Source organism: Aptenodytes forsteri, unplaced genomic scaffold, assembly GCF_000699145.1.
Source record: "Aptenodytes forsteri isolate BGI_AS27 unplaced genomic scaffold, ASM69914v1 Scaffold273, whole genome shotgun sequence".
Classification (NCBI taxonomy): Eukaryota; Metazoa; Chordata; class Aves; order Sphenisciformes; family Spheniscidae; genus Aptenodytes; species Aptenodytes forsteri.
In genome coordinates this window covers 3,669,964-3,684,352 of record NW_008795041.1, presented here as the reverse complement: position 1 = coordinate 3,684,352, position 14,389 = coordinate 3,669,964, and the positions used below count along the sequence as shown (strand labels likewise).

Genomic DNA, 14,389 nt, shown 5'->3' with positions numbered 1-14,389 from the left:
GGAGGCTGGAGGTGCACACGAAGCTGGGAGGGGACACAGCCAGGACAGCTGGCCCCAGCTGACCAAAGGGATATTCCATACCATATGACGTCATGCTGAACAAAACTCGGGTGTGGCTGCTGCTCAGGAACTGGCTGGGCATCAGTCAGCGGGTGGTGAGCAATTGCATTGTGCATCACTTGGTTTTGTATATTCTTTTATCATTATTATTATTTTCCCTTCCTTTTCTGTTCTATTAAATTGTCTTTATCTCAACCCACGAATTTTACCTTTTTTCTGATTCTCTCCCCCATCCCACTGGGGAGGAGTGAGCGAACGGCTGTGTGGTGTTTAGCCACCTGCTGGGTTAAACCACAACACCAGCATACAGCCCAATTTATTTACACAACAGACAAGTTAGAAAGCATTGTATTAAGAGCATGTTTCTAAATTTGCGTGTTGCAAGTCTCTTGCTTCCTTGACTATCTTTTCTGTTCACCCGAGTAATATTTAACAGCAGTTCAAAGACTCCTTATTCATACAGCACAAGAAAGTGGAAAACTTTTCTATGACCGGCTTGCTCTTTGATAATGAAGTCAGCATTTTCCCCTTCACAAGATTAAAAGTATGTTTAAGAGACCAGCCTTCCAGGAGGCATGCACACACATATGGGGAAAGCAAATGAAATGTGACAAATGTACAGGAATCAACCATGTGGTAATGGCACATGAATCCGCCGTAAACGCACCATGCACAACTTTTTATGGTTTAAAGGCTCATTTAATTCCTATCACTAATTTGCATATTAAATAACCACGCGTACAGGAAGAAAAGGGGCAATGGGTATTTCCCCCAGCTATTGTAAAGTACTCAGCCTACATTAGGCTGTCAGGTAAATTAAGAAAACTCATCTCCACAGGCTTCCAATCCTGCCATTGAAAGCGAGAGGCTCTTGCAGGGGGTGAGGCAGAGCAGCAGCATGCTTTAGAGTAAGTCACCGTAAGAGTTTTCTATCCCAGCAGCCAGAGAGCAGGCTCCGAGGCAGAGGACCAGGAGGAGGACTACCCCCTCTGCCGCTGATTATGCAAGGAAGTTTCCCCACTGACTTCAACATAGTCAGGATTTTATCATCAGTGTCTCTTTCTGTCACAATGAGAGCATTTCAAGTCAGTTTACTACAGAGGCAAAATAATAAATGACCTTACACTCTTGACTTAACAACTTGCCAACATGGGACCGCATACGTGTGTTTCAATGTTACAAAGCATCCCAGTTTCCAGTCTAGTCAAATTCTCACTTGGCAACCAAACTTGGCATGTGAGCCTTCTGAGAACCCTTTTTGCCCATCAAAGTATGATTTGGATATTTTGTAGGCCTGCTAGCAGCACCAAGTACTGACATATTGTACTTGCTATGGAAAAAAAAAACCAAAAACCCAGAACAAAACATATATCTCGGCCCCCGACAAAGTTTTATGAGTCTGACACAGATCTCCTGTATATCAACTTGACTCACAATAACTTTGTGAAGATCATTTTCAAGCTTCTAAAAATATTAAAAAAATTAATACAATTACAGTTCACTGAAAAATTAGCATGAAATACATTCTGAAAGCTAAAATCATTCATGGCAAAGTAATGTTCCATTTAATTACAAAGATTAATTCAGCCTTTATGTATGTGTCTGGTCTTTCCATTTTTCATTGAAAACAGATGGTTCAAGAGCCATCTGGTAAAATTGCTGCATAAATATCACTGCATCTATGTAGGTTTTACGTATAGAAAAACTAGGAAAATAGAGTGATGGACCTTGGTAAAACACAGAAAAGTTCCATCACAGGGCTAAAGCCCAGTCCTACAGATATCAGCAGGAAGTGACCCACTGACTTGAGTGGGAGATGGACTGGGCCCACCTTAATGATGTATTTTACCTCCTACGCAGGGATTTGCACATCATCAACTGCAATCAAAAGTGCAGTGGCAACTCAAACATGAACACTTGGCCTGAAATGATAATTTTTAAGAGTACTTGATCTGCAGTGAACTGGCTATGATCCATACTCCAGAATATAGCTAATCATCCAACTATTTATTTTTAAACTTTAGCTTTAACTTTCCTTTTATATTTGCATATCACAACAATACAAACTGTGTAGATTTTTCAACAATTTTCAGAGCTAGTGTTTCATTTAATAATTTTTCACATACCACCTCCTCACACTGCACCATAACCCTCCCCTCCATATTTCAATAATTGTTCTGAATGTTCTACATTGACCAGTTATGAAGATGGAAAATACAGCTATTGCTCCATTCTTGTAATAGCTTGAGCCCAGGGGTGAGGGGGGGGGAAAAAAAAAGCAAAACCCCAAAAAATCAAGTGACTTTTATGAATAATCACACCCATGAAGTACACGCATCTTTCTGGGAGATTGCTTAGCTCACTAACATAGCAGCAATCTATCCAAGTTCTTCCCTAGCTAATTTTCTGCCAGATCAGTGAGCTGAATCACTCACTACACGGAGAGACCCAGCAAGTGCTGGAACTAGCACAAGACAAGTACTGGGAACACATAACGTGGGAAAGTGGAGAAGGAACAGCAAAGGGATTATGTGTTACGTTAGTTTACCCCTTCCTCTGAATCATCTTTGAAAACCAAAGCCTCACTCAAAGAAAACTTCCTGACAAGAAAATATTACCTAGTACACTTATAAAGGGACCTTACCATACATTACCTTTCTAGGAAAAAGAGGGGAAAAGGGAAAAAAAATTTCTAAGCAAACTGTTAGTTGAGATTATATATTCAGTCTTAATATCCACTAGCTATCAAGATAATATTATTATTACTAACCATAAAGTTGCAGGCACCTAAAGGTTTAGCAGAACTGCCATACACAGAAGAGTCAAAAAAGCAACAATGTACATTAGTGCCACTCTTTCCCGTCCTAAATCCCTTTTGCTTCTGGCTCTCTGGAAGACAGAGACTCAATCACTGGTTCAAGCACTGTGATGGTAATTTCACCGGAATTAATCTTTCAGTTTAAACTAATCCTGCGTTAATTTTTTTTTAGCAATAGAACTGAACTAAATCACAGAAAATCTGAAACAGTCTTACTTATATAAAAATACAAATTCACTGTGATGTTTTCACAGGCATAACTCCTTAGTTCAATGTAGCAGTATAAATAATAGATCTACTCATATTTTCTCCTACCAGCTTGGTTCCAAACTTGTTCTGCTGCCAGCAATGCTTTAATTTTGCTGAGAAAAAGAATTGCTTTGTCCATTTTGTTTTAATTCCATTTTCCATTTGTAATCTCTGTATGACAGTTATCATGATTCCATTATTTTATACATAGAATATTATATATGACAGACATAACTGCTGTCTTTCATGAGCAGAACCACAGCTCTGTAAATTAAACACATTTCTTCATGGCACACAACAAATATCTTCCTCTGTGACTGTACAATACATAAATGCACTTATACAGCAGACCAACACAACTGAGTACCTGGCAAAAGATGTATTTATCATCTAATCATCACTGTCCAAAGATCCTCAGTCAGTTTTAAGGACCTCTGGGTTCTCAGTGGGATCATCCCTGTGGACCAGATGAAAGGATGGTGCGCACATATGCAAACCAACTCAGCCTGCGCTACGTCCAGCTATGGCATCACGTCACCAATGCCAGCAGTGACAGGTCCACTCCAGCATGGGGATTTCTGCACTGGATTCCCCTCTGTGCACCTGTGGATCACTTAGGGCATGACTACAACAGCGTGTGCTCAGACAGCTAGGAGCTCCTCCAGCTACACTTCAAACAAGCCAGAAGCAAGTGTTGTCATCTGAAGGCACAGACCATCATTAGTATTATGCTCATGTATATATGCCCCATGGTATATGTTGCTAAGCTGCCTTTGACATGGCTCTAATAATTCATGCACCCGAGTTAAGCTTAGACACATCCTTAGCACTTTAAAAGACTGTACCTCCTCCTACCTTTATTTTCAGGCAATGCTCTATGTTTTCCAATACAATTGTCTCTTAAAACAAAAAACAAAAGCAAAAAAAACCCCCAAACCACCAAACAAAAAAAAACCCCACAACTCAAAATTCTCTTTATCTGTCTTTTGCAATTATATTAGATATCCTTACACAACAAATTTTGCACCAGAATCCTAAGGATTTGCAATGACACAAAGAAAAATCCACCTTTGACCATCCTTTGGTATGTTAGTGAGCTGCAGAAATTATTATGTTGCATTTTTTGTAGAAACTCCTTCCTGAACTCATTTCACTGCTCACCGCCATAGCTCCTCATCAGTCGACCCGTGCTCCCACTGTCATGCCACCTCTCGCTAGAAACACACCCACCTTCCTGCAACATCTTTTCTGCTGTTTTTGTTTTAGCTCTGGGAAAACAGCAGGTTTAACAAAAACCACCGTGCTGACAAAATAAAAGTCCCCAAGGACCCAAAAAGCCTGGTGTGCTGAAGAGATCTCTGGCACCGAATGCTGTAACACTCCATGAGAGGGGGCAGCCCCAGGGACCAGGAAAGGATAAGGAAGCTCCCTCCCCATCACAGCTGTAGGGGATATGAGTTACCATAGCATTTCTTTTGGCAGTTTTATGCAAAACTCTGAATAACCTGTTCCAGAGAGGGACAACTTCTGACCTTAGCCTCTGCTTGCATCAGTTTATATTCATTTAACATTTTCAAGGTTATCTTTGCTTAAGCAAAGGTTGCAGAGCAACTTTTTTTTTTTTTTTATGAATAAAATGTGAGAAATTCTCTTTTCATTTCTAGCCACAAGCGAGCATCAGACCCAGTCTAGATACAGCTGAGACCAGACATGGCAGAGACTCGTTCTTACACTACTCAGACTGAAATAAGGACTGAGGACCTAAACACAAGCATTACTCAGCTCAGGACTTGCAGGTTTTCCCTCTGGGGAGAAATTCCTTTTGCTTGAACAGGGACCCTGACCAGCAGTGTACCAGTAGGCATGTCACTGTCTGTTGTTCATGCCTTATAATACATGGGGGGAAAGCAGATGCATACATAGACAAAAACGTAGGCTGCAGAATATAGAAAAATCATATGCAGGAAATGCTCTACTTTCTACTCAAGACCAAATTCTTCTCTATTCCAAATCTTTACATATTTTTATTTTTAAATAAATTATATATATGTATTTATTTTCACACTGATGGAACTCACCACTCACCCAGAAAACTGAGCACAAGACACCTCACAGCTCCCTCACGAAGGAGGGCAGCTGAGGAAGCCATTATTCTTAGGCACAGCATCCGGGCTTCTGAAAGGCCACTAAAGGAGCAAATTCCTGAGTCTGATGACCTCCTTATGGTAAAGCTCCTCTAAAAGTAAATGCCAGCAAAACCAGTACCTGAAGCCATTTAAACATTTCACAACTTTGCTTCAGACCTCCGTGACTAGTACAATATCTGAGCAAGTTGAAGTGCTGCTAAGGCTCGTGTTCCTGGAAAGCTCGGTGCCTGAGGCTGAGGGTCCATGTCAGAGCCCCAGCCCACGGCGCTGCCTTGCTGCGCTTCCTACCCGCTTGCAGAGAGCAGGCAGCCTTCCTCTCAGTGGCTCAGGCAGGCATACAGAGGACATGGAGAACACGACAGCCAGGAAATGCACATTCATTGGAAATAAAGAGGGAATACCAAGTAGATACCCGAGCATGCCCTTGTGCAGACTCCTCCTCCATACAGAAGATGGGTCTCCCATACCTCAATATCTGTTACTGTTGAGCTGGGGGACTATAATGTCTTTGGAACTGTTCCTCTACAGAAGGTAGTTTTACTTGGTAAAACAAAGATAATGAAAGTTAAAGCTGAAACCGTCCAAGACTTCCAGGGGTGGTGGAGGACTTACTGCCCTTTGGAAGAATTAATCTGTCTTTTAGCATACCAACGCTTTCGTGTTGCATTTCTGCCACAAAAACTTCAGATTCACCCCAGTCCCTGAGTGTCTGCAGGTGTGTCCATCCATCTGTCTCCCTCCTTCTATTTCAAGCATGAGATTTGTCACAAGTGTTTTGATGTCACACACCCATTCTGGCCTTATGAAGTCGTGGCGGAGTCTGAAAAATGACAGCTGCGAGATCAGGGTTAAATACAATTTCCTCTCCCTTCACCTGTTTTCCACTATCTGTTTGCACGGTGCTCGGGTTATTAATGGAACTGACATCCCTGCACAACTGAGTGAGCAGTAGCAGCAGCCAGATAACAAGGGAGAAGCTGACAGCAGCGATCTAACCCCAGAGATAAGAGATAAGCAAACATGCCATGGCTATTAGTTTCAACTCTAGCCAATGGAGACGAACATCTCCTGTGGTTACTGAACAGGAAAGCCCAGTCCTCCTGAGAAGGTTAAATTAAATTCAGGATACGAGAGAGATTATTCTTTGAGTTCAAAAATTAAAGTTTGTGATGAGAAACGAACATTTTACTTTAAAAAAAGTGTTGTTGATCTGATGGAAAGTGAAGACCTATATTTATTCAGAGGAAAGCGTGGAACACTTCTACACTAGAAGGAAAGTACCTTGCAGTCTCTGTATCTTCCAGGCGAAAAATGTTGCTCTAAACATTGGCATTTTTGAAACAGCTATCTCAGGGACGGTGTGGGAGTGGTAGCCTCAATGTCCTGACCAAATTCCAAATTAGGTAAGTAGAGCAAACTTTTCAAATCCCTTACATCATTTCTGAGCTGCACAACATCTGCTTCACTTCCTGCTTCCTATGGAGCTGTCCCCTTCTCTTCACACATCCACGCACATGGTAGGATAAAGACAAGTTACACCATGAAGATAAGCTCCTGGTGATACATTTAATGCCCAAGTGAACTGTAGGCATGTAGGAAAAGAGTTAAAATGTGAGACTGCCTCTTCTGAACTCCAACCCATGTTTCAACTTTATCAGGAGACTTGCTCATTGCTCCCTGCAATGCGACTGCTACAATACAGGCAGGACCTTAAATCTTTATATCCAAGTATAGTCCAGACAGAGACTACCCTAATTTCAGAAAGTTCGCTTTCACAAAGGAAAAGTGTGGCTGAGGTTCAATTAGCACTAAGCAGAAGTATACTTTCCAGTTTAGAAATGACAAGGTTGTTTCAAGAAGATCTGAATAAATCTTTCTAGTAAAACCAGTAAATTTGGAAGTCAGCAGTCACCCCCATTGGCTTTTGAACAGGAATGAAGTGCCTAAAAGCAATTAGAGCCTTTGGAAATTTCTCCCTCTTTTCCTAGTTCTTCTGAAGCGAGTCTGGCAGCTTCTGTTAGTGCTCTGAAGCAGTCTTACACTTTGTGAAGTTCTCTGAGATCCTTGAAACAAAGATATAAAGTCATTTTAAAAGAACCAGTAAAAGGTATCTTAGGATCTTCAGTTTTGAAACTCCACCCCCCTCTTTTATGCAGTGGTGTTCTGTCAGCCTTGTGCTGGCCTTCATTCCAGAAAAGGCCCACTTGAGATATGGGAAGTGTTGAGACTCCAGGCTAGTTCCTCTGTCATATGTTTGTATTATTTTACACAGGATGGGTCCACAGGCCCCGCATGACACAAAAGGCATTTTTTCTTTTTGCAGAGCACCCAGTGCCCACTCTCAAGATTGGATTGTTTTGTCATCTTTGTGCAAAATTATCATGGCATTAAGCAAGATTAATTTCAGCTCCTGAAGCTGTGGTGTCTGGCCTTTTTGTCTGGGTATGCCTCAGGTCTTAATGAAAAGTTATTTTCCAGAACTGTATCTAGTGCACGCCCTTGGCAGTCTGTTTGAACAAACACAGGAGGCTCCATACTCCCTGGATGTATTACTGTGCCAGGGTTATATGTAAGCAAGAGTGGGCACGAGAAAAGAACAGGCAATGATGATTCTCTGGTTTCCCCACTACAAGAACGTCGGGGGAGAAGGTGACATTTTCCAGACAAGCAAAAGGAGATGCTTTCTCACAGAGAGCACAGTGAGGCAGTGGAACTCATTGCCATGGGAAGCTGTGGATGATAAAAATTGTCGTGGGTTCAAAAAGTCATTAGAGAAACTCACAGCAGAAAAATATGAGTAAATACAAAGACACTACTTCTGGCTCAGGAAGCAACTGAGGTGCAGATTGTCAGAGGCCAGGAGAGGACAGCGGTAATGTATCCCTTTATGCTTGCCCTGTCCTTATGTTCATCTCTAAACATCTGCTACTGTTTGGCCACTGTCCGAGCCAGACATTGGACCTCTGGTCTGAGCAGTATGGCTGTCGTGTTCGTAGTGAAATCACCCAAATGTGAAGAGAGACAGACCACAGAGAACTGGGAAAGATGGCAGGGGCTCAGCTAATTGACTGGAGGGCTGGATACAGCCAGTAAGTTCCAGCTGAGAAGCGAATGGCTTCAGTGGGATAACCCATGCACACCTACCTCATTTAAAGTATCTATACTTCGTGAAATACAAAGCTTGTACAGATGGCTCTTGATTTCCTGAGGGCTATTGGCCTAAATTACACTGCATTATCTAGGGAGGTTTGCTGTAGCTCTCTGAAACAGCAGAACAAACTCTGTAGGCTAAACAAAGGGACCTAACACTGTCTGAGAGAGACACCTAAAGCTAGGCACTGTCCTTGTATCTTCCTGTGGTCCTCTTCCCTCAGTCTTCAGACTCAGAGAGATGCAAAGAAAACAAATGTTGCGTATATGACTTCCTTAGAGAGAAATAAAGCCAAGCAGCAGGCAAGTTCCGTAGGCAAAAAATGATTGCACAGTGACCTTGGGATTTGTGCTCCATGACCTGAAGAGGTTAATAACGTTACAGAAAAATCTTATTAAAGGAAAAACATGCTTTTTTTGGCTTATCATCCATGCTTTAAAAATAGTATTGCAAAGCAAAAAAATAACTTCCTACAATATAGGCTATTTTACAGGAGATTTGCGAACTTTCAGAAAACAGGCTTTTGTGTAAAAGTCTCTTTTTCAAGCCTCCAGTTAGACCCAAGCACAAAGGGCATTTCAGGAAGGAAAAAAGTGATTAATAAAATAATGGCTCCTGCCCAGGAAAAGGAATAATTTTACATCTCAGTGATGATCTTCCACTGAATTATCCTTTGAAGAGCAGCAGAAATAAATTACCATTTTAAAGATGAGAGCCCTGATCACACAAGTCACATCAATGGAGTTTCAGTTGCGGGTTCTCCCTTTTCCTTGTGGCCCGCCATTACAAAAAGCAGCTGTCAATACCATTTGGCTGACATAGCCGGCTGCAATCTGCACCTTCATTATAAGGGAAACAAAAGGCTCTCCTCTCTCCCCGCCCTCCTCATCTGCCCTCCTTCTCAGAGGCTGCAAGGTGGCCCAGAGCTCACCAGGTGCCTGGGCAGACGACAAGGGATCTTTCTGCACAGCTTCTGTAACTCGCAGACCACCTACCTGAAGACTGTTGCCAGACACACCCTTGGAGCTGCACTCCTTTGAATAATTTCTCTGTTCTTTGAATGAGGGCAACATTTAATGACCCTTACAAAAGAGAGAGGCTAAAAGGGCAAAAAGAGGAACCTTTTGCCTTTTTTTTTTTTTTTAAATCAGAGATCTCCATTGAAAATTTGGGAGGTTAACAGGCATAGTTTAAGCAAATTTCAGATGATAGTCAAATACAGAGCAATAAAACAAGGCTTGCAGAGAGCAGAGGAGGAAGGACAGGGCAGAAAAAAAGAGCATCACGGCAGAGAGCCGAATGCTTCTCTCCAACCCGGAGCTCCTTTGGAAGCAGCATGAGCTCCATCCAGAGAGCCAGGTGAGAACTGCACGTGAAGACACACCGAGTCATCTCGCCCTGTTAAAAACTTTCTTTGCAAGATTGGCTTTCAGATGGTCTGGTTTAAATCCACGTTTCAATCACAGAAAGAGAAGAATGGAGGGAGGATAGAAGGAAATTATTAGATGTTATCTCATTATATTGTTTTGTTACAGAGGGAAAGTCAAACCTTAACTCCAAGGTATACAAGGGCTAAAAGGGTGATTCTCAGAAATCAAGGCTGCAAGACAATTGTTCCCTGTGTCACATGACTAATTGATTTGATCCTTTTAGTATGGTTTGGGCTCATCAAATTAGTAGTGTCCCCTCTGAGTAACTTAAAACAACAGAACAGACACAAAGAGAGTCACAGAGAGAAACATTTCAGCGATTAGATGGAGCTGACAGGCTGCCTAAAGCAAAATTCAAGCATTGATTCTACCAGAGGGCCTTTTGTAAGTCCTTCAGAAGTCGATGGTCCCTCTGATTGCAAAGCATCAGGCTGACAGCAAGGCATACAAGTTTGGCCTCAGCCAAGTGCACAAGAAAGGTGGGCATCAGTCAGAAAACAGGCAGCAGAAAACATGCAAAACAGCGAGGAACTGAATCACGGAGAGGATTTGCAGTTAATTCTCTTTGAAGCCCACCACATCATTTGCATTACAGTGTTGTCATCGAAAGATAAAATCACCATAAGGAACAGAAGTCTAAGATGAGATGTTTTCTAGGAAGGCTCTCCATGCTCACAGTCCAGACATTGAGATCCCACATCGACCTTATTCTGCTTTCAGGAAATCAGTAAAAATTTTGTTAATGACCCAAATATGCCTGAAGTTGAAGAAAAGGCTAATGACAAATTAAATGGATCGTATGGAACAGGCCCAGTAAACAAAAACCACCAGGTTCCTACAGTTCCTTTCTTTCCAGAGCTTTCAAAGAATTCAAGAATGCAATGAGATTAAAAATACAGAGGAAAAGCAAAACATATGAATTACAGTCGTTTCCATGCAGCATATGGTTCTGCCATAGAACTTCAGGCAGGAGCTCTACTCTGCATTGCTATACAGGACAATGTGACAGCTACTGATGAAATCATAAAAGACCAAGACATTCTTTACCTAATAACTCCCTTTCCTTACCTATTTGATAATAAGAATAGAAAAGAACAGAATATAGAACATTTCAGTTGGAAGGGACATACAAGGATCATCTAGTCCAACTGCCTGACCACTTCAGGGCTGACCCAAAGTTAAAGCATGTTATTAAGGGCATCGTCCAAATGCCTCTTAAATACTGACAGGCTTGGGGTATCGACCACCTCTCTAGGAAGCCTGTTCCAGTGTTTGACCACCCTCTTGATAAAGAAATGCTTCCTAATGTCCAGTCTAAACCTCCCTCCGCACAGCTTTGAACCATTCCCATGCACCCTGTCACTGGGTACCAGGGAGAAGAGATCAGCCACTCCCTCTCCACTTCCCCTCCTCATGAAGCTGTAAGAGAGCAGCGAGGTCACCCCTCAGCCTCCTTTTCTCCAAACTAGACAAACCCGGAGTCCTTAGCTGCTCCTCACAGGACATGCCTTCCAGCCCTTTCACCCGCTTTGTTGCCCTCCTCTGGACGCACTCAAGTACCTTAACATCCTTCTTAAATTGTGGGGCCCAGAACTGCACACAGTACTCAAGGTGAGGCTGCACCAACATTAAATACCGTGGGATAAACACCTCTTTTGACCGGCTGGTTATACCGTGTTTGATGCACCCCAGGATGCAGTTTGCCCTCTTGGCTGCCAGGGCATGCTGCTGACTCATATTGAGCCTGCTGTTGATCAGCACCCCCAGATCCCTTTCTGCAGGGCTGCTTCTCCAGCCACTTCTCTCCCCATTTATACTTGTGCCCGGCGTTACTCCGTCCTAGGTGCAGAACCTGGTATTTGGACTTGTTAAATTTCAACCTATTAATCATTGCCCAATGGTCCAACCTATCCAGATCCCTCTGCAAGATCTCGTCTCTTCAGAGAGTCAACAGCACCTCCCAGTTTAGTATTGTCAGCAAACTTGCTAATGCTGTATTCAACTCCTGCATACAGATCATTGATAGAAATATTGAACAGAACTGGCCCTAGGATTGAGCCCTGAGGAACACCGCTGGTGACCAGTCACCAGCCAGATGTAGCCCCATTCACGACAACCCTTTGAGCCCTGCTGTTCAGCCAGTTCTTCACTCAGCACACTGTGTACCTGCTCATCTCACAGTTGGGCGACTCGTCCAGAAGGATGCTGTGAGGGACAGTATCAAAAGTCTTACTAAAATCCAGAAAAACTACATCCACCATCTTCCCTTCATCTACTAGGCAGGTGACCTTATCGTAGAAGGATATCAGATTAATAATAAAGCAGGTGCCATCTTTTGTTCTGGAAATAGAAAGAAGCAGAAGATGCTCACAGAGGACTGAAATTTATTTCCAAGTAGAATATCCTTCCCTAATAAAAAACTTCCATGGAGGTGTTAGTAACCACAGAGAACTAGAACAGTTGTTTTATGTGTTATTGGGCTCAGCCCAGCAATAACTGGTTAAAATACTACAGTTTGCCTATACAGAAGATCAAAGCAGAGAGTCCTTTCTGGCCTTCATCTGAAAGACGGTACCTTCAGCATCCCACTGCACTCTGTGATAACGCTAGTCTCTATTTTGATAGTGGTCCAAAACAAGAGTAAACCTGAGAAGACCCCCAGGACAATACAACTTGCTCTTCAATTCGAGAACAAACTAAGCTCCTTCCTAAATTGTGAAATCCACGGCACTTGCACTATCCTCACAAATGCAGGTGACACTTAATGACAAAGAAATATCACTTTTACAGATCTATATAATAAAATAATACTGGTTTTTTTTTAAACAACCAAACAATCCTCACTCCAAAATTCCTGTTGTTTGTGCTGCTTTATTAAAGTGTAAGTATTAAAAAAGTGATAGCATAACATGCTGGGCTCATGAGATTTAATTGGAACAGAGTAACAAATTTTGAAGGTTCTGTTTTATTATAATTCACTGTGGAAATCTAAGAGTTATCTGACCATAAATGTAATTAATCTATTTCTTGAATTAAAAACATGCCCATCCAAATGTCCCAGGACAAATCCAATATCTATCATTAGCAATAAATAGTGTTTAATAAACACACACAAACTCCATGTCTGGAAATCTACCAAATTGTCTCTCTAGACTCTTTCATCCTAGCCAAGTAGCCGTTTCTGTGAATCTGAACTTAAACTTACAGTCATAAGTCCTACCGCATAATTGTTGCTGCAATTTCTAAGTCATTACATAACACTTGTGTCTTACAAACTTGACCTTGTTCCTACGTCAGTAAACTATAAAATTGTTGTTCAAGTCAGTGAGAATGGATTTAAACCATTTGCTATGCACAGTACTATGGCTTGTAGTATGATTTTTATTGTACTGCTTGAATTTAGTTTGTCATGCGTTGTTCGGCCCAGACTCACCCCATTAACTTCAGAAACTTAAATGGGATGCCTAAACTGGGAACAAAGTGCCATAAGCTTCCTAAATGTGTCAACAGAGGGAAACAGGCATCTCTACCTACAAAAGATCTAACCTACCTTCTGAACAAAACTCCCCCTAAATTGGGAAGGGGAGAGCTTTTTAGGGAGTTTATTAGTTTGCTCAATGTTTGTATTGTTTCTCTGCTGAAAGGCAGGTAGCAAATTTTGAACAAAATGTTTAAGCAGATTGTTTGCTAGAAAAATCAACATCAGACTTGCATATGCTTGTAAAGGTATATAGAAATATCTCTATAGGTATTTCTAGTAAAACCCCCCCCCCCCCAGCCAGTAAGAAGTGATAACTGCAGTCCATTTACCATCAGGTTAGCGGGAAATAAATGGCAGCTTACTATTGTTCTCTTGCTATAGGGTTTATTGGTGCATTTATGCAGCTCTATTTCATTTGCACATCTGTGAAGAGCACTGCTGTATAAAATGTAAATGGGCTGTATATGGAATTTAAAACTTTCCAACGATAAAACGTCTCAACAGCCTTTTCATCAGAATTACCAAAAAAACTTTTAAGTCCGTGTTTGTTTTTAAATCAGAACACTGCTATTTTTATTCAAGCACAGCAAGCAGGAACAGTTCAGCTGCACTTGCATGTCAGTTTATTCAAAGAGGGTATTCACTAATTCACTGATATCCCATTGCCTCAACGAATAAGGAGACTGTCCTACACGTTGCCCTCCAGTCTTCTTTGTTTGTGCCTCTTCCAACTGTTGCTTTGGGGGCAGAGCTCTGCATTTGGACAACCTCCCTTTCTATGTATCACGTGATGTAAACGTGGGAATAGAGTGAAAAGGAAGCTTTGAGTACCTCCTCCTGCCTTCACCTTTATCTCCTGCATTTTATTGTCACTCCATCTGAAAGTAATCAGGATCGTTAATGCCATCCTTAATCATAACACTTCATAACTGGTATTATTCTATCGGGAGATGGGTGTTCAGCTGGGATGGTCATTGCACTCCTGGAACATGGCTTTCAAGGTAGGCTTCCCACCATGACATTGGAGAAGGTACGAGACCTGGATTATTCTCA

At 41.9% G+C, this 14,389-nt stretch overlaps 1 protein-coding gene across 1 annotated transcript in view; it reads right to left on the bottom strand.

Annotated features, from left to right (window-relative positions):
• Positions 1–14,389, bottom strand: part of PHEX (phosphate regulating endopeptidase homolog, X-linked) — a 112,946-nt gene that overhangs the window by 43,799 nt on the left and 54,758 nt on the right. The window lies entirely within an intron of this gene.